This window comes from Schistocerca gregaria, chromosome 8, assembly GCF_023897955.1.
Source record: "Schistocerca gregaria isolate iqSchGreg1 chromosome 8, iqSchGreg1.2, whole genome shotgun sequence".
Taxonomy (NCBI): domain Eukaryota; kingdom Metazoa; phylum Arthropoda; class Insecta; order Orthoptera; family Acrididae; genus Schistocerca; species Schistocerca gregaria.
Genome location: NC_064927.1, coordinates 22,578,466 through 22,596,505, shown reverse-complemented (window position 1 = coordinate 22,596,505; position 18,040 = coordinate 22,578,466). Strand labels below are relative to the sequence as shown.

Sequence of the window (18,040 nt, the reverse complement as noted above, 5' to 3'; positions counted from 1 at the left end):
CCTATGCCAAAGCCCTCACTGCGTCCGCTGATGAGCGAAAGGACACAGCCCCGGTGGAAGTTCCCGATGGCACTCTCCGAAACCTTGTAGCAGACGTCGGGATGACAGAGGATGCTGCTCCATCTAGCATACAATCTACGGCGACAACACCAGTTGACACCGAACTCCTACCAAACACACCGATAGTACACGAAGCAGTTCCAGCCACTACGGATGCTGTTCCGTCTGGAACGCACTCTGTGACGACAACATCAGTTTCGACCGAACTCCCGCCAACTACAACGATGGGACTCGAAACACTTCCAGTTCCTACGGATGCTTTTCTGTCGGGCAGCCGTGATTCCCTACAATCTGAGGACACGGAAGGAAGATCACGCAAACAACGTTCCCCGAAAAGGAGGAAACGGCGTCGTCGCACGACATCTCCTAGGGATGACTCCCCTTGCCCCGACGACGATGCGCCTGTGGAGCAAGACGACACAACAGCCTCTACGAAGCAGGATGAGGCAATGGAAACTGTTCGATCAGACCCGCAGCGGTCTGTCACATTGACGGTAGCGGGACGTGGTGATGCTGAAGAGGAACGACAACCAGTTGGCTCTCCAGACGCAGATGCTGTGGCTATGGACACGAATATATCACTGCCTGCAAAGATGTGGTATGACGATATTGAGGAGGCGCCGGACGTCATACAGAGGCAGCCGGCACTCACAAAGACGGCCTAGTAATTGCTGAAGGTGAAGAGAGAGGGGCGAGAGAACGTCTTCTAACTCAGCCCCCAGCGCCGATGCAGGGAGATATTGTTGCGCCTCGACAGAGTGGGATTCAACGCCATGCGAACCGTATTGCGACATTAAATATAAATGACGTGCGTTCATCAACCAAAATACACCTACTGAAGGAAACGATTTGGGCATCTGATGCGGATATTGCTTTGCTGCAGGAAGTCCACATAGCTGCACTCCCACACATCGCAGGCTACCAATCCTATTCGTCACATGGAGATCACAATGGGAGTTGGGTGGCAGTTTACGTGCGAGATGGCTTACCCGTGGAAAACGTGTGTTACCTTCCGTCGGCCCGGGGAATGGCTTTCACGACGTTTGGGACACGCATCATCAATCTTTATGCACCGTCGGGAAACAATCGGCGGCGGGAAAGGGCGCGATTTTATGCAGAAGATATTGCACCACTTTTCCATGGACGTTATGAATGTGTAATAATTGGTGGAGATTTCAACTGTGTTCTCAGCCAGAAAGACCAATGGCCGCAAGCAAACATCAGCCAGGAGTTGCGAATCGTTGTCAGCGACCTTGTACTTAGTGACACGTGGGAATTACGACATGGAGATGCACCGGGATACACCTATGTGACCAGTCATTCGGCGAGCAGATTAGATCGCATTTATATCTCACGGGCTCATGCAAATGATGTCCAGGACGCGGAACGCTGGCCATTGGCATTTTCCGATCACAGCGCTTACATCTGTACGGTGCTTCTTCCCCGTAGAGAGGTGTGGAACAGCAAGGCCCCGTGGAAATTAAACATTCAACATCTACATGATCCCGAATGTCGTCAACGGATCCTTCAGACATGGACGATGTGCGAGCGAAAGGTTGGAAGGTATGCGACGAAGCTTGATAGGTGGCTGACTTGTGCTAAACCGGCGCTTCGCCGTACGTTCATCTCATATAGCAGGGAGATGGCCGAATGGCGCCACCGTACGACCGACTTTTATTTTGCAGCGCTGCGCGAACTGGACGATGATCCGCCGGGACCGGACGTCTGGATCGAACGCAAAAGGATAAAAGCTAAATTAGTGGCTTTAGCTCGGAAACATCTTCAGGGAACCATGGTGCGCGCCAGATGTCACGATACGATACGACACGAGATTCCTTCTATGCACCACGTCGTGAATGAACGAAAGCACCGACGATGCGTTTTGGTACGGGAGTTAATTACCCGCGAAGACCGAAGAGTGACGCGTCAAGCGGACATTGTCTCTGCATTCGTCGACCATTACCAACACATCTATCGGGAGGAAGCAGCCCGTGTTGATGACCTCGCACGTATAGCCACATACGTCTCCCGTACACTAACGGTGGAAGACGCTGGAACCTTATTGGAAGCTATTAGCTGTGAGGAAGTACATGATGCGATCGCAAAGGGTGCGTTGAATCGCTCCCCAGGCATTGATGGACTTCCTGCTGAATTTTATCGAGAATTTCGCAACGAAATGGCACCGCGATGGACGGAAATGTACAACGAGTTGTTAAATTCCGATGCACCTATTCCACCGGCTTTTATGGAAGGCCTCTTGGTGCCAGTACATAAACCGAAGCCAGGAATTACGGTCACACATTATCGCCCCATCACCCTGCTTAATGCAGACTATAAGATCTTTGCACGGATGCTAGCGTCCCGATGTTGTATGTTAATTCGTAGCGTTCTCTCCCCAGAACAGACGACACCGGGTGGATCGGTGAATGTGCAAACAGCTACTAGCGAATGCCGTGATGTAATAGCGCTGGCGGAGGAGTGCCGGCTTAAAGCGGCGATGGTGGCGGTTGATTTTGACAGTGCTTTTGATAAGGTGCGCCACAACTATCTGTACGCTGTACTGGAACAAATGGGATTTCCAGACTGTTTTACTGGTCTCATTAGAAGGATTTATGGGAGCGCACAATCCTTGGTACATGTTAATGGGCGTATAGCAGGACCCATTCAAATACGACGTTCCATTCGCCAGGGCTGCCCTCTTTCGATGCTGCTGTTCGCGATAGCGTTGGAACCATTAATTGGGAGGCTAACAAATTCTCTTTCTGGGGTGGAACTGCGGGGCTACACCTTCAAATGTCGTGCTTATGCGGACGACCACCTGCTGCTCGTTCGTTCTGAGGAAGAGGTGAAGACGGTTCTTGAACTGTTGTTGGACCACAGTGTGACGGCGGGTAGTGCAGTGAACATGAACAAATCGGCAGCAATGCCGGTTGGAAAGGGCCTTACGCCGGAAGAAATCAGTCCATTTCCTTATGTGCAACAATTCCGCTATCTCGGCATAGACTTTACCTCATCTGTGAAACGTACTGCGGCAGTTAACTACCGACGTATTTTACAGACAACACGTACCATGGTCCGCCAACATCTCCTACGACGCCTTGATCCTTTGCAGCGAGTCGAATATCTGAACACTTATGTGGTTTCTCGAATGGTGCATATTTCGCAGATCCTGCCCCTACCACTCACGCTCGGGCATCGACTTCAATCAGCACTAGGCTATTTTGTGATGATTGGGTCGCCCCTCAAGGTGCGATACGCAACGCTCACGCTCCCTACGGACAAGGGGGGACTCGGACTTACGAATGTTCGCTGCCGAGCAACGGCGCTCCTTCTAGCCACGATGTACAAGCAATGGCGTAGCGGGCGTGATTCCCTTACATCCCGCCTACTGGATCTCCTAGTTCCAGCGTCCCTCACACCTCCGGTGGCGGTGTGCAACATTACGCCACATTTTGCGCATGTATCAACATTTATCGTGGAACTTAGTTATATCAGAGACGAGCTTCCGCGCACGAGACCACCATGCGCGAAGGATTTTTATGTTTGGCTGCTACGACTGATAAGTCGTAATGTCATTGAACTGAAACACCCCACGTTGCATTGGCCGAAGATTTGGAGACATGTTCACCAAAAATTATTTCCTACCTTCGTTCGGGCACTGTGGTTCTCTGTCACCTGTGGCATGTTCAACACCAACCAACGACTCCATGCAATTGGCCTAGTGGACACTCCACTGTGCCCGAAATGTCGCCAAGTGGATGACGACCATCACCGCTTAACTTGTATCGCGGTGGAGGACGTATGGCTCCTAGGACGACAGATGGTGGCTTGCTACCTCCGTGTGACCCCGCAACATATTACACCTGCTTCCTTCTTACATCCGGAGAGTGACTACTTTCCGGCGACTAAATCACAGTCGATCATCTGGGTCAAAGGTTGGACGATCGCGTACCTCTATGGGGATGCTGCCAAGTCGCGACTCGACTTTTGGTATTTCTTACAGCAAGCCCACTATGAGGTTCATAGATGGTCACACTATCGGAAAACCTTTGCCAACTATCTTCAGGCAGTCTTCCTCGACCCCCCACGCAGTTGGGATGTGCCGGGTGCAGTCGGTGTGCACATTTGACAGCTGATAATGAACCTCACGCTTCTCTCAACGCTAAATATGTAATGCACATACTATACCATGAAATGATCTACATGATCTACATGTTCCTTTTAACAGGGTGATTGTGGAAAATAAATAAATATAATAAATAAAAACAACATCCCTGTATCCCTTTTCCTTTACATTTTGTGATTTATTGTACAATGATTTTCTTTTGTTTTTGTTTTTGCAGAGGATGCATTAAAAAACAAAAAAAAAAACAAAAAGTGGTAGAGCACTGGTCTAGTAAACCAAGGGTCGTGAGTTACATCCTCAAAGTAGGAAGTCGAATTTTGGAAATCAGTTGCGTGTCTTGGCCGTATAGCAGACAGTATCTGTGATGACGAACAATTAGCGACATGCCTTTTATTAAGAATTACTCTCAGATGTGATTAAGGCGAATGGCGCAGATAAAGCCTTTGCCAAAGCGGTACAGCATAAGGTGGGACGAGGCAGTCTGAATTACATTTTATAGATGTATTTCTCACATATGTCAGAGCCTCTCGCGGTCGTCGTCGTCGTCGTCGTCGTCGCCGCCGCCGCCGCTTCTGCAGAAGTAGCAAATGGCCATCGTGGCAAATGCGGCGAGGCACGCCCTGCCTTCGATTCCGTATGCACAAAGTGTGTGGTCTTGTTTCCCAGTCTATATTTGGTCGGTCACGTAAGAGGTTGAATGTAACGAATGGGTGGGAAAGAGCAAGGGCAGCGGCTGTGTAGAACGAAAACACAAATTATCAGGGGTGTGAGCGTTTCGAGATGAGTCATATACAAGTTACACTTGGCCGTCAGTGACTGTGTGGCCTAATGGATAAGGCGTCGGACTTCGGATCTGAAGATTACAGGTTCGAATGCTGTCACGCTCGTGTTTTATCAGTTCTGAAAAAGAAACATACCGTTTTAATGTAGCATTTGAGAAGTACGAAACCTTCTGAATGTTGGTGTTGACCATTTTCTGCTTGGAGATGCTCTTGAGCTTGAAACACACACTACAAGACCGGTGTTAACTAGCGAAATGGTCGGCAGAGTGCCGTCACCGCGAGTTTCCACTGGCACTTGCACATCTAAAACAACGTCGGAAAGTAACTCGTTCGCCTTTTGAGTCACATCAAGTATGAGTGTTAATTTTGACGCCACTAGCTCTGCAGGTTGTCATGCAATTCCTTTACCTCTCAGAAATGATTATGAAATAAAAGTGAAGTACGTGACGAGTGTGACGTTAGGAAAACATTAGGCAGCATGGAGAGATTCTATATGGAACCACCCAACCCAAACGAGTACTGTGTGACGTGTTGCTCGGCAAGTATTCACCCAAGCAGGACGGCTAGATCAGACGGTAGAGCATGAGACTCTTAATCTCAGGGTCGTGGGTTCGAGCCCCACGCTGGGCGGAACGGAATTTTGTTCCGCTGCAGATGTAAATTACTGTTTTTCTGATTAACGTGATGTAATGGAAATAGCAACTTTAAACTTTGCCTACGTCTCTGTCAGTCGCAAGGAAACTGTATTTGAAGGTGAAGGAGATTTTGTAGACATGTGTGAAAGACATGTTCTGAAATTCAGGTGTTGTTGTTTGGAGAGGACATCGGTTATGTGTCAGATGTGTAGCCAAGCAGTAATGGGTCGCCAAAGCTGCAAATATTAGTCGGTAATATGAAGTGTTGTCAGCTGAAGTCTGATGATCCAGACGACCGTAAGGACGAAGTACGCAAAAGTACCGCTAGGCCGCGCTTCTTTAGCTCAGTGGTAGAGCACTGGACTAGTAAACCAAGGGTCGTGAGTTACATCCTCAAAGGAAGAAGTCGAATTTTGGAAATCAGTTGCGCGTCGTGGCCGTATAGCAAACAGTATCTGTGATGACGAACAATTAGAGACATGCCTTTTATTAAGAATTACTCTCAGATGTGATTAAGGCGAATGGCGCAGATAAAGCCTTTGCCAAAGCGGTACAGCATAAGGTGGGACGAGGCAGTCTGAATTACATTTTATAGATGTATTTCTCACATATGTCAGAGCCTCTCGCGGTCGTCGTCGTCGTCGTCGTCGTCCCCGCCGCCGCTTCTGCAGAAGTAGCAAATGGCCATCGTGGCAAATGCGGTGAGGCACGCCCTGCCTTCGATTCCGTATGCACAAAGTGTGTGGTCTTGTTTCCCAGTCTATATTTGGTCGGTCACGTAAGAGGTTGAATGTAACGAATGGGTGGGAAAGAGCAAGGGCAGCGGCTGTGTAGAACGAAAACACAAATTATCAGGGGTGTGAGCGTTTCGAGATGAGTCATATACAAGTTGCACTTGGTCGTCAGTGACTGTGTGGCCTAATGGATAAGGCGTCGGACTTCGGATCTGAAGATTACAGGTTCGAATACTGTCACGCTCGTGTTTTATCAGTTGTGAAAAAGAAACATACCGTTTTAATGTAGCATTTGAGCAGTACGAAACCGTCTGAATGTTGCTGTTGACCATTTTCTGCTTGGAGATGCTCTTGAGCTTGAAACACACACTACAAGACCGGTGTTAACTATCGAAATGGTCGGCAGAGTGCCGTCACCGCGAGTTTCCACTGGCACTTGCACATCTAAAACAACGTCGGAAAGTAACTCGTTCGCCTTTTGAGTCACATCAAGTATGAGTGTTAATTTTGACGCCACTAGCTCTGCAGGTTGTCATGCAATTCCTTTACCTCTCAGATATGATTATGAAATAAAAGTGAAGTACGTGACGAGTGTGACGTTAGGAAAACATTAGGCAGCATGGAGAGATTCTGTATGGAACCACCCAACCCAAACGAGTACTGTGTGACGTGCTGCCCGGCAGGTATTCACCGAAGCAGCCCGGCTAGCTCGGTCGGTAGAGCATGAGACTCTTAGTCTCAGGGTCGTGGGTTCGAGCCCCACGCTGGGCGGAACGGAATTTTGTTCCGCTGCAGATGTAAATTACCGTTTTTCTGATTAACGTGATGTAATGGAAATAGCAACTTTAAACTTTGCCTACGTCTCTGTCAGTCGCAAGGAAACTGTATTTGAAGGTGAAGGTGATTTTGTAGACATGTGTGAAAGACATGTTCTGAAATGCAAGTGTTGTTGTTTCTAGAGGACAACGGTTACGTGTCAGATGTGTAGCCAAGCAGTAATGGGTCGCCATAGCTGCAAATATTAGTCGGTAATATGAAGTGTTGTCAGCTGAAGTCTGATGATCCAGACGACCGTAAGGACGAAGTACGCAAAAGTACCGCTAGGCCGCGCCTCTTTAGCTCAGTGGTAGAGCACTGGACTAGTAAACCAAGGGTCGTGAGTTACATCCTCAAAGGAAGAAGTCGAATTTTGGAAATCAGTTGCGCGTCGTGGCCGTATAGCAAACAGTGTCTGTGATGACGAACAATTGGCGACATGCCTTTTTATTAAGAATTACTCTCAGATGTGATTAAGGCGAATGGCGCAGATAAAGCCTATACCAAAGCGGTACAGCATAAGGTGGGACGAGGCAGTCTGAATTACATTTTATAGATGTATTTCTCACATATGTCAGAGCCTCTCGCGGTCGTCGTCGTCGTCGTCGTCGCCGCCGCCGCTTCTGCAGAAGTAGCAAATGGCCATCGTGGCAAATGCGGCGAGGCACGCCCTGCCTTCGATTCCGTATGCACAAAGTGTGTGGTCTTGTTTCCCAGTCTATATTTGGTCGGTCACGTAAGAGTTTGAATGTAACGAATGGGTGGGAAAGAGCAAGGGCAGCGGCTGTGTAGAACGAAAACACAAATTATCAGGGGTGTGAGCGTTTCGAGATGAGTCATATACAAGTTGCACTTGGTCGTCAGTGACTGTGTGGCCTAATGGATAAGGCGTCGGACTTCGGATCTGAAGATTACAGGTTCGAATACTGTCACGCTCGTGTTTTATTAGTTGTGAAAAAGAAACATACTGTTTTAATGTAGCATTTGAGCAGTACGAAACCGTCTGAATGTTGCTGTTGACCATTTTCTGCTTGGAGATGCTCTTGAGCTTGAAACACACACTACAAGACCGGTGTTAACTAGCGAAATGGTAGGCAGAGTGCCGTCACCGCGAGTTTCCACTGGCACTTGCAGATCTAAAACAACGTCGGAAAGTAACTCGTCAGCCTTTTGAGTCACATCAAGTATGAGTGTTAATTTTGACGCCACTAGCTCTGCAGGTTGTCATGCAATTCCTTTACCTCTCAGAAATGATTATGAAATAAAAGTGAAGTACGTGACGAGTGTGACGTTAGGAAAACATTAGGCACCATGGAGAGATTCTGTATGGGACCACCCAACCCAAACGAGTACTGTGTGACGTGCTGCCCGGCAAGTATTCATCCAAGCAGCCCGGCTAGCTCAGTCGGTAGAGCATGAGACTCATAATCTCAGGGTCGTGGGTTCGAGCCCCACGCTGGGCGGAACGGAAATTTGTTCCGCTGCAGATGTAAATTACTGTTTTTCTGATTAACGTGATGTAATGGAAATAGCAACTTTAAACTTTGCCTACGTCTCTGTCAGTAGCAAGGATACTGTATTTGAAGGTGAAGGTGACTTTGTAGACATGTGTGAAAGACATTTTCTGAAATGCAAGTGTTGTTGTTTGGAGAGGACATCGGTTAGGTGTCAGATGTGTAGCCAAGCAGTAATGGGTCGCCATAGCTGCAAATATTAGTCGGTAATATGAAGTGTTGTCAGCTGAAGTCTGATGATCCAGACGACCGTAAGGACGAAGTACGCAAAAGTACCGCTAGGACGCGCCCCTTTAGCTCAGTGGTAGAGCACTGGACTAGTAAACCAAGGGTCGTGAGTACCATCCTCAAAGGAAGAAGTCGAATTTTGGAAATCAGTTGCGCGTCGTGGCCGTATAGCAAACAGTATCTGTGATGACGAACAATTAGCGACATGCCTTTTATTAAGAATTACTCTCAGATGTGATTAAGGCAAATGGCGCAGATAAAGCCTTTGCCAAAGCGGTACAGCATAAGGTGGGACGAGGCAGTCTGAATTACATTTTATAGATGTATTTCTCACATATGTCAGAGCCTCTCGCGGTCGTCGTCGTCGTCGTCGTCGTCGTCGTCGTCGTCGTCGTCGCCGCCGCCGCCGCTTCTGCAGAAGTAGCAAATGGCCATCGTGGTAAATGCGGCGAGGCACGCCCTGCCTTCGATTCCGTATGCACAAAGTGTGTGGTCTTGTTTCCCAGTCTATATTTGGTCGGTCACGTAAGAGGTTGAATGTAACGAATGGGTGGGAAAGAGCAAGGGCAGCGGCTGTGTAGAACGAAAACACAAATTATCAGGGGTGTGAGCGTTTCGAGATGAGTCATATACAAGTTGCACTTGGTCGTCAGTGACTGTGTGGCCTAATGGATAAGGCGTCGGACTTCAGATCTGAAGATTACAGGTTCGAATACTGTCACGCTCGTGTTTTATCAGTTGTGAAAAAGAAACATACCGTTTTAATGTAGCATTTGAGCAGTACGAAACCGTCTGAATGTTGCTGTTGACCATTTTCTGCTTGGAGATGCTCTTGAGCTTGAAACACACACTACAAGACATGTGTTAACTAGCGAAATGGTAGGCAGAGTGCCGTCACCGCGAGTTTCCACTGGCACTTGCACATCTAAAACAACGTCGGAAAGTAACTCGTTAGCCTTTTGAGTCACATCAAGTATGAGTGTTAATTTTGACGCCACTAGCTCTGCAGGTTGTCATGCAATTCCTTTACCTCTCAGAAATGATTATGAAATAAAAGTGAAGTACGTGACGAGTGTGACGTTAGGAAAACAGTAGGCAGCATGGAGGGATTCTGTATGGGACCACCCTACCCAAACGAGTACTGTGTGACGTGCTGCCCGGCAAGTATTCATCCAAGCAGCCCGGCTAGCTCAGTCGGTAGAGCATGAGACTCTTTATCTCAGGGTCGTGGGTTCGAGCCCCACGCTGGGCGGAACGGAAATTGGTTCCGCTGCAGATGTAAATTAATGTTTTTCTGATTAACGTGATGTAATGGAAATAGCAACTTTAAACTTTGCCTACGTCTCTGTCAGTAGCAAGGATACTGTATTTGAAGGTAAATGTGACTTTGTAGACATGTGTGAAAGACATGTTCTGAAATGCAAGTGTTGTTGTTTGGAGAGGACATCGGTTATGTGTCAGATGTGTAGCCAAGCAGTAATGGGTCGCCATAGCTGCAAATATTAGTCGGTAATATGAAGTGTTGTCAGCTGAAGTCTGATGATCCAGACGACCGTAAGGACGAAGTACGCAAAAGTACCGCTAGGCCGCGCCTCTTTAGCTCAGTGGTAGAGCACTGGACTAGTAAACCAAGGGTCGTGATTGCATCCTCAAAGGAAGAAGTCGAATTTTGGAAATCAGTTGCGCGTCGTGGCCGTATAGCAAACAGTATCTGTGATGACGAACAATTGGCGACATGCCTTTTTATTAAGAAATGCTCTCATATGTGATTAAGGCGAATGGCGCAGATAAAGCCTTTGCCAAAGCGGTACAGCATAAGGTGGGACGAGGCAGTTTGAATTACATTTTATAGATGTATTTCTCACATATGTCAGAGCCTCTCGCGGTCGTCGTCGTCGCCGTCGTCGTCGTCGTCGTCGTCGTCGTCGTCGTCGCCGTCGCCGCCGCCGCCGCTTCTGCAGAAGTAGCAAATGGCCATCGTGGCAAATGCGGCGAGGCACGCCCTGCCTTCGATTCCGTATGCACAAAGTGTGTGGTCTTGTTTCCCAGTCTATATTTGGTCGGTCACGTAAGAGGTTGAATGTAACGAATGGGTGGGAAAGAGCAAGGGCAGCGGCTGTGTAGAACGAAAACACAAATTATCAGGGGTGTGAGCGTTTCGAGATGAGTCATATACAAGTTGCACTTGGTCGTCAGTGACTGTGTGGCCTAATGGATAAGGCGTCGGACTTCGGATCTGAAGATCACAGGTTCGAATACTGTCACGCTCGTGTTTTATTAGTTGTGAAAAAGAAACATACCGTTTTAATGTAGCATTTGAGCAGTACGAAACCGTCTGAATGTTGCTGTTGACCATTTTCTGCTTGGAGATGCTCTTGAGCTTGAAACACACACTACAAGACCGGTGTTAACTAGCGAAATGGTAGGCAGAGTGCCGTCACCGCGAGTTTCCACTGGCACTTGCAGATCTAAAACAACGTCGGAAAGTAACTCGTTAGCCTTTTGAGTCACATCAAGTATGAGTGTTAATTTTGACGCCACTAGCTCTGCAGGTTGTCATGCAATTCCTTTACCTCTCAGAAATGATTATGAAATAAAAGTGAAGTACGTGACGAGTGTGACGTTAGGAAAACATTAGGCACCATGGAGAGATTCTGTATGGGACCACCCAACCCAAACGAGTACTGTGTGACGTGCTGCCCGGCACGTATTCATCCAAGCAGCCCGGCTAGCTCAGTCGGTAGAGCATGAGACTCATAATCTCAGGGTCGTGGGTTCCAGCCCCACGCTGGGCGGAACGGAAATTTGTTCCGCTGCAGATGTAAATTACTGTTTTTCTGATTAACGTGATGTAATGGAAATAGCAACTTTAAACTTTGCCTACGTCTCTGTCAGTAGCAAGGATACTGTATTTGAAGGTGAATGTGACTTTGTAGACATGTGTGAAAGACATGTTCTGAAATGCAAGTGTTGTTGTTTGGAGAGGACATCGGTTAGGTGTCAGATGTGTAGCCAAGCAGTAATGGGTCGCCATAGCTGCAAATATTAGTCGGTAATATGAAGTGTTGTCAGCTGAAGTCTGATGATCCAGACGACCGTAAGGACGAAGTACGCAATAGTACCGCTAGGACGCGCCCCTTTAGCTCAGTGGTAGAGCACTGGACTAGTAAACCAAGGGTCGTGAGTACCATCCTCAAAGGAAGAAGTCGAATTTTGGAAATCAGTTGCGCGTCGTGGCCGTATAGCAAACAGTATCTGTGATGACGAACAATTAGCGACATGCCTTTTATTAAGAATTACTCTCAGATGTGATTAAGGCAAATGGCGCAGATAAAGCCTTTGCCAAAGCGGTACAGCATAAGGTGGGACGAGGCAGTCTGAATTACATTTTATAGATGTATTTCTCACATATGTCAGAGCCTCTCGCGGTCGTCGTCGTCGTCGTCGTCGTCGTCGTCGTCGTCGTCGTCGTCGTCGCCGCCGCCGCTTCTGCAGAAGTAGCAAATGGCCATCGTGGTAAATGCGGCGAGGCACGCCCTGCCTTCGATTCCGTATGCACAAAGTGTGTGGTCTTGTTTCCCAGTCTATATTTGGTCGGTCACGTAAGAGGTTGAATGTAACGAATGGGTGGGAAAGAGCAAGGGCAGCGGCTGTGTAGAACGAAAACACAAATTATCAGGGGTGTGAGCGTTTCGAGATGAGTCATATACAAGTTGCACTTGGTCGTCAGTGACTGTGTGGCCTAATGGATAAGGCGTCGGACTTAAGATCTGAAGATTACAGGTTCGAATACTGTCACGCTCGTGTTTTATCAGTTGTGAAAAAGAAACATACCGTTTTAATGTAGCATTTGAGCAGTACGAAACCGTCTGAATGTTGCTGTTGACCATTTTCTGCTTGGAGATGCTCTTGAGCTTGAAACACACACTACAAGACCGGTGTTAACTAGCGAAATGGTAGGCAGAGTGCCGTCACCGCGAGTTTCCACTGGCACTTGCACATCTAAAACAACGTCGGAAAGTAACTAGTTAGCCTTTTGAGTCACATCAAGTATGAGTGTTAATTTTGACGCCACTAACTCTGCAGGTTGTCATGCAATTCCTTTACCTCTCAGAAATGATTATGAAATAAAAGTGAAGTACATGACGAGTGTGACGTTAGGAAAACATTAGGCAGCATGGAGAGATTCTGTATGGGACCACCCTACCCAAACGAGTACTGTGTGACGTGCTGCCCGGCAAGTATTCATCCAAGCAGCCCGGCTAGCTCAGTCGGTAGAGCATGAGACTCTTAATCTCAGGGTCGTGGGTTCGAGCCCCACGCTGGGCGGAACGGAAATTGGTTCCGCTGCAGATGTAAATTACTGTTTTTCTGATTAACGTGATGTAATGGAAATAGCAACTTTAAACTTTGCCTACGTCTCTGTCAGTAGCAAGGATACTGTATTTGAAGGTGAAGGTGACTTTGTAGACATGTGTGAAAGACATGTTCTGAAATGCAAGTGTTGTTGTTTGGAGAGGACATCGGTTATGTGTCAGATGTGTAGCCAAGCAGTAATGGGTCGCCATAGCTGCAAATATTAGTCGGTAATATGAAGTGTTGTCAGCTGAAGTCTGATGATCCAGACGACCGTAAGGACGAAGTACGCAATAGTACCGCTAGGACGCGCCCCTTTAGCTCAGTGGTAGAGCACTGGACTAGTAAACCAAGGGTCGTGAGTACCATCCTCAAAGGAAGAAGTCGAATTTTGGAAATCAGTTGCGCGTCGTGGCCGTATAGCAAACAGTATCTGTGATGACGAACAATTAGCGACATGCCTTTTATTAAGAATTACTCTCAGATGTGATTAAGGCAAATGGCGCAGATAAAGCCTTTGCCAAAGCGGTACAGCATAAGGTTGGACGAGGCAGTCTGAATTACATTTTATAGATGTATTTCTCACATATGTCAGAGCCTCTCGCGGTCGTCGTCGTCGTCGTCGTCGTCGTCGTCGTCGTCGTCGCCGCCGCCGCTTCTGCAGAAGTAGCAAATGGCCATCGTGGTAAATGCGGCGAGGCACGCCCTGCCTTCGATTCCGTATGCACAAAGTGTGTGGTCTTGTTTCCCAGTCTATATTTGGTCGGTCACGTAAGAGGTTGAATGTAACGAATGGGTGGGAAAGAGCAAGGGCAGCGGCTGTGTAGAACGAAAACACAAATTATCAGGGGTGTGAGCGTTTCGAGATGAGTCATATACAAGTTGCACTTGGTCGTCAGTGACTGTGTGGCCTAATGGATAAGGCGTCGGACTTAAGATCTGAAGATTACAGGTTCGAATACTGTCACGCTCGTGTTTTATCAGTTGTGAAAAAGAAACATACCGTTTTAATGTAGCATTTGAGCAGTACGAAACCGTCTGAATGTTGCTGTTGACCATTTTCTGCTTGGAGATGCTCTTGAGCTTGAAACACACACTACAAGACCGGTGTTAACTAGCGAAATGGTAGGCAGAGTGCCGTCACCGCGAGTTTCCACTGGCACTTGCACATCTAAAACAACGTCGGAAAGTAACTAGTTAGCCTTTTGAGTCACATCAAGTATGAGTGTTAATTTTGACGCCACTAACTCTGCAGGTTGTCATGCAATTCCTTTACCTCTCAGAAATGATTATGAAATAAAAGTGAAGTACATGACGAGTGTGACGTTAGGAAAACATTAGGCAGCATGGAGAGATTCTGTATGGGACCACCCTACCCAAACGAGTACTGTGTGACGTGCTGCCCGGCAAGTATTCATCCAAGCAGCCCGGCTAGCTCAGTCGGTAGAGCATGAGACTCTTAATCTCAGGGTCGTGGGTTCGAGCCCCACGCTGGGCGGAACGGAAATTGGTTCCGCTGCAGATGTAAATTACTGTTTTTCTGATTAACGTGATGTAATGGAAATAGCAACTTTAAACTTTGCCTACGTCTCTGTCAGTAGCAAGGATACTGTATTTGAAGGTGAAGGTGACTTTGTAGACATGTGTGAAAGACATGTTCTGAAATGCAAGTGTTGTTGTTTGGAGAGGACATCGGTTATGTGTCAGATGTGTAGCCAAGCAGTAATGGGTCGCCATAGCTGCAAATATTAGTCGGTAATATGAAGTGTTGTCAGCTGAAGTCTGATGATCCAGACGACCGTAAGGACGAAGTACGCAAAAGTACCGCTAGGCCGCGGTTCTTTAGCTCAGTGGTAGAGCACTGGACTAGTAAACCAAGGGTCGTGAGTTACATCCTCAAAGGAAGAAGTCGAATTTTGGAAATCAGTTGCGCGTCGTGGCCGTATAGCAAACAGTATCTGTGATGACGAACAATTAGCGACATGCCTTTTATTAAGAATTACTCTCAGATGTGATTAAGGCGAATGGCGCAGATAAAGCCTTTGCCAAAGCGGTACAGCATAAGGTGGGACGAGGCAGTCTGAATTACATTTTATAGATGTATTTCTCACATATATCAGAGCCTCTCGCGGTCGTCGTCGTCGTCGTCGTCGTCGTCGTCGTCGCCGCCGCCGCTTCTGCAGAAGTAGCAAATGGCCATCGTGGCAAATGCGGCGAGGCACGCCCTGCCTTCGATTCCGTATGCACAAAGTGTGTGGTCTTGTTTCCCAGTCTATATTTGGTCGGTCACGTAAGAGGTTGAATGTAACGAATGGGTGGGAAAGAGCAAGGGCAGCGGCTGTGTAGAACGAAAACACAAATTATCAGGGGTGTGAGCGTTTCGAGATGAGTCATATACAAGTGGCACTTGGTCGTCAGTGACTGTGTGGCCTAATGGATAAGGCGTCGGACTTCGGATTTGAAGATTACAGGTTGGAATACTGTCACGCTCGTGTGTTATCAGTTGTGAAAAAGAAACATACCGTTTTAATGTAGCATTTGAGCAGTACGAAACCGTTTGAATGTTGCTGTTGACCATTTTCTGCTTGGAGATGCTCTTGAGCTTGAAACACACACTACAAGACCGGTGTTAACTAGCGAAATGGTAGGCAGAGTGCCGTCACCGCGAGTTTCCACTGGCACTTGCACATCTAAAACAACGTCGGAAAGTAACTCGTTAGCCTTTTGAGTCACATCAAGTATGAGTGTTAATTTTGACGCCACTAGCTCTGCAGGTTGTCATGCAATTCCTTTACCTCTCAGAAATGATTATGAAATAAAAGTGAAGTACGTGACGAGTGTGACGTTAGGAAAACATTAGGCAGCATGGAGAGATTCTGTATGGGACCACCCAACCCAAACGAGTACTGTGTGACGTGCTGCCCGGCAAGTATTCATCCAAGCAGCCCGGCTAGCTCAGTCGGTAGAGCATGAGACTCTTAATCTCAGGGTCGTGGGTTCGAGCCCCACGCTGGGCGGAACGGAAATTGGTTCCGCTGCAGATGTAAATTACTGTTTTTCTGATTAACGTGATGTAATGGAAATATCAACTTTAAACTTTGCCTACGTCTCTGTCAGTCGCTAGGAAACTGTATTTGAAGGTGAAGGAGATTTTGTAGACATGTGTGAAAGACATGTTCTGAAATTCAGGTGTTGTTGTTTGGAGAGGACGTCGGTTATGTGTCAGATGTGTAGCCAAGCAGTAATGGGTCGCCATAGCTGCAAATATTAGTCGGTAATATGAAGTGTTGTCAGCTGAAGTCTGATGATCCAGACGACCGTAAGGACGAAGTACGCAAAAGTACCGCTAGGCCGCGCTTCTTTAGCTCAGTGGTAGAGCACTGGACTAGTAAACCAAGGGTCGTGAGTTACATCCTCAAAGGAAGAAGTCGAATTTTGGAAATCAGTTGCGCGTCGTGGCCGTATAGCAAACAGTATCTGTGATGACGAACAATTAGCGACATGCCTTTTATTAAGAATTACTCTCAGATGTGATTAAGGCGAATGGCGCAGATAAAGCCTTTGCCAAAGCGGTACAGCATAAGGTGGGACGAGGCAGTCTGAATTACATTTTATAGATGTATTTCTCACATATGTCAAAGCCTCTCGCGGTCGTCGTCGTCGTCGTCGTCGTCGTCGTCGTCGTCGTCGTCGCCGCCGCCGCTTCTGCAGAAGTAGCAAATGGCCATCGTGGCAAATGCGGCGAGGCACGCCCTGCCTTCGATTCCGTATGCACAAAGTGTGTGGTCTTGTTTCCCAGTCTATATTTGGTCGGTCACGTAAGAGGTTGAATGTAACGAATGGGTGGGAAAGAGCAAGGGCAGCGGCTGTGTAGAACGAAAACACAAATTATCAGGGGTGTGAGCGTTTCGAGATGAGTCATATACAAGTTGCACTTGGTCGTCAGTGACTGTGTGGCCTAATGGATAAGGCGTCGGACTTCGGATCTGAAGGTTACAGGTTCGAATGCTGTCACGCTCGTGTTTTATCAGTTCTGAAAAAGAAACATACCGTTTTAATGTAGCATTTGAGAAGTACGAAACCGTCTGAATGTTGCTGTTGACCATTTTCTGCTTGGAGATGCTCTTGAGCTTGAAACACACACTACAAGACCGGTGTTAACTAGCGAAATGGTCGGCAGAGTGCCGTCACCGCGAGTTTCCACTCGCACTTGCACATCTAAAACAACGTCGGAAAGTAACTCGTTCGCCTTTTGAGTCACATCAAGTATGAGTGTTATTTTTGACGCCACTAGCTCTGCAGGTTGTCATGCAATTCCTTCACCTCTCAGAAATGATTATGAAATAAAAGTGAAGTACGTGACGAGTGTGACGTTAGGAAAACATTAGGCAGCATGGAGAGATTCTATATGGAACCACCCAACCCAAACGAGTACTGTGTGACGTGCTGCTCGGCAAGTATTCACCCACTCAGCCCGTCTAGCTCAGTCGGTAGAGCGTGAGACTCTTAATCTCAGGGTCGTGGGTTCGAGCCCCACGCTGGGCGGAACGGAATTTTGTTCCGCTGCAGATGTAAATTACTGTTTTCCTGATTAACGTGATGTAATGGAAATAGCAACTTTAAACTTTGCCTACGTCTCTGTCAGTCGCAAGGAAACTGTATTTGAAGGTGAAGGAGATTTTGTAGACATGTGTGAAAGACATGTTCTGAAATTCAGGTGTTGTTGTTTGGAGAGGACATCGGTTATGTGTCAGATGTGTAGCCAAGCAGTAATGGGTCGCCATAGCTG

At 47.5% G+C, this 18,040-nt stretch overlaps 9 non-coding genes across 9 annotated transcripts; all 9 read left to right on the top strand.

The window, feature by feature from the left end:
• Positions 1–5,525: 5,525 nt before the first annotated feature.
• On the top strand, positions 5,526–5,598 carry Trnak-cuu (transfer RNA lysine (anticodon CUU)). Its single transcript has one exon. It is a non-coding gene; the product is annotated as a tRNA-Lys (tRNA).
• A 1,437-nt stretch (positions 5,599–7,035) lies between these two features.
• Positions 7,036–7,108, top strand: Trnak-cuu (transfer RNA lysine (anticodon CUU)). Its single transcript has one exon. It is a non-coding gene; the product is annotated as a tRNA-Lys (tRNA).
• Positions 7,109–8,543: 1,435 nt separating this feature from the next.
• Positions 8,544–8,616, top strand: Trnam-cau (transfer RNA methionine (anticodon CAU)). Its single transcript has one exon. It is a non-coding gene; the product is annotated as a tRNA-Met (tRNA).
• A 1,458-nt stretch (positions 8,617–10,074) lies between these two features.
• On the top strand, positions 10,075–10,147 carry Trnak-cuu (transfer RNA lysine (anticodon CUU)). The gene has a single exon. It is a non-coding gene; the product is annotated as a tRNA-Lys (tRNA).
• A 1,470-nt stretch (positions 10,148–11,617) lies between these two features.
• Trnam-cau (transfer RNA methionine (anticodon CAU)) lies at positions 11,618–11,690 on the top strand. The gene has a single exon. It is a non-coding gene; the product is annotated as a tRNA-Met (tRNA).
• A 1,461-nt stretch (positions 11,691–13,151) lies between these two features.
• Trnak-cuu (transfer RNA lysine (anticodon CUU)) lies at positions 13,152–13,224 on the top strand. The gene has a single exon. It is a non-coding gene; the product is annotated as a tRNA-Lys (tRNA).
• A 1,452-nt stretch (positions 13,225–14,676) lies between these two features.
• On the top strand, positions 14,677–14,749 carry Trnak-cuu (transfer RNA lysine (anticodon CUU)). The gene has a single exon. It is a non-coding gene; the product is annotated as a tRNA-Lys (tRNA).
• Positions 14,750–16,195: 1,446 nt separating this feature from the next.
• On the top strand, positions 16,196–16,268 carry Trnak-cuu (transfer RNA lysine (anticodon CUU)). The gene has a single exon. It is a non-coding gene; the product is annotated as a tRNA-Lys (tRNA).
• Positions 16,269–17,723: 1,455 nt separating this feature from the next.
• Positions 17,724–17,796, top strand: Trnak-cuu (transfer RNA lysine (anticodon CUU)). Its single transcript has one exon. It is a non-coding gene; the product is annotated as a tRNA-Lys (tRNA).
• The last annotated feature ends 244 nt before the right edge of the window (positions 17,797–18,040 follow it).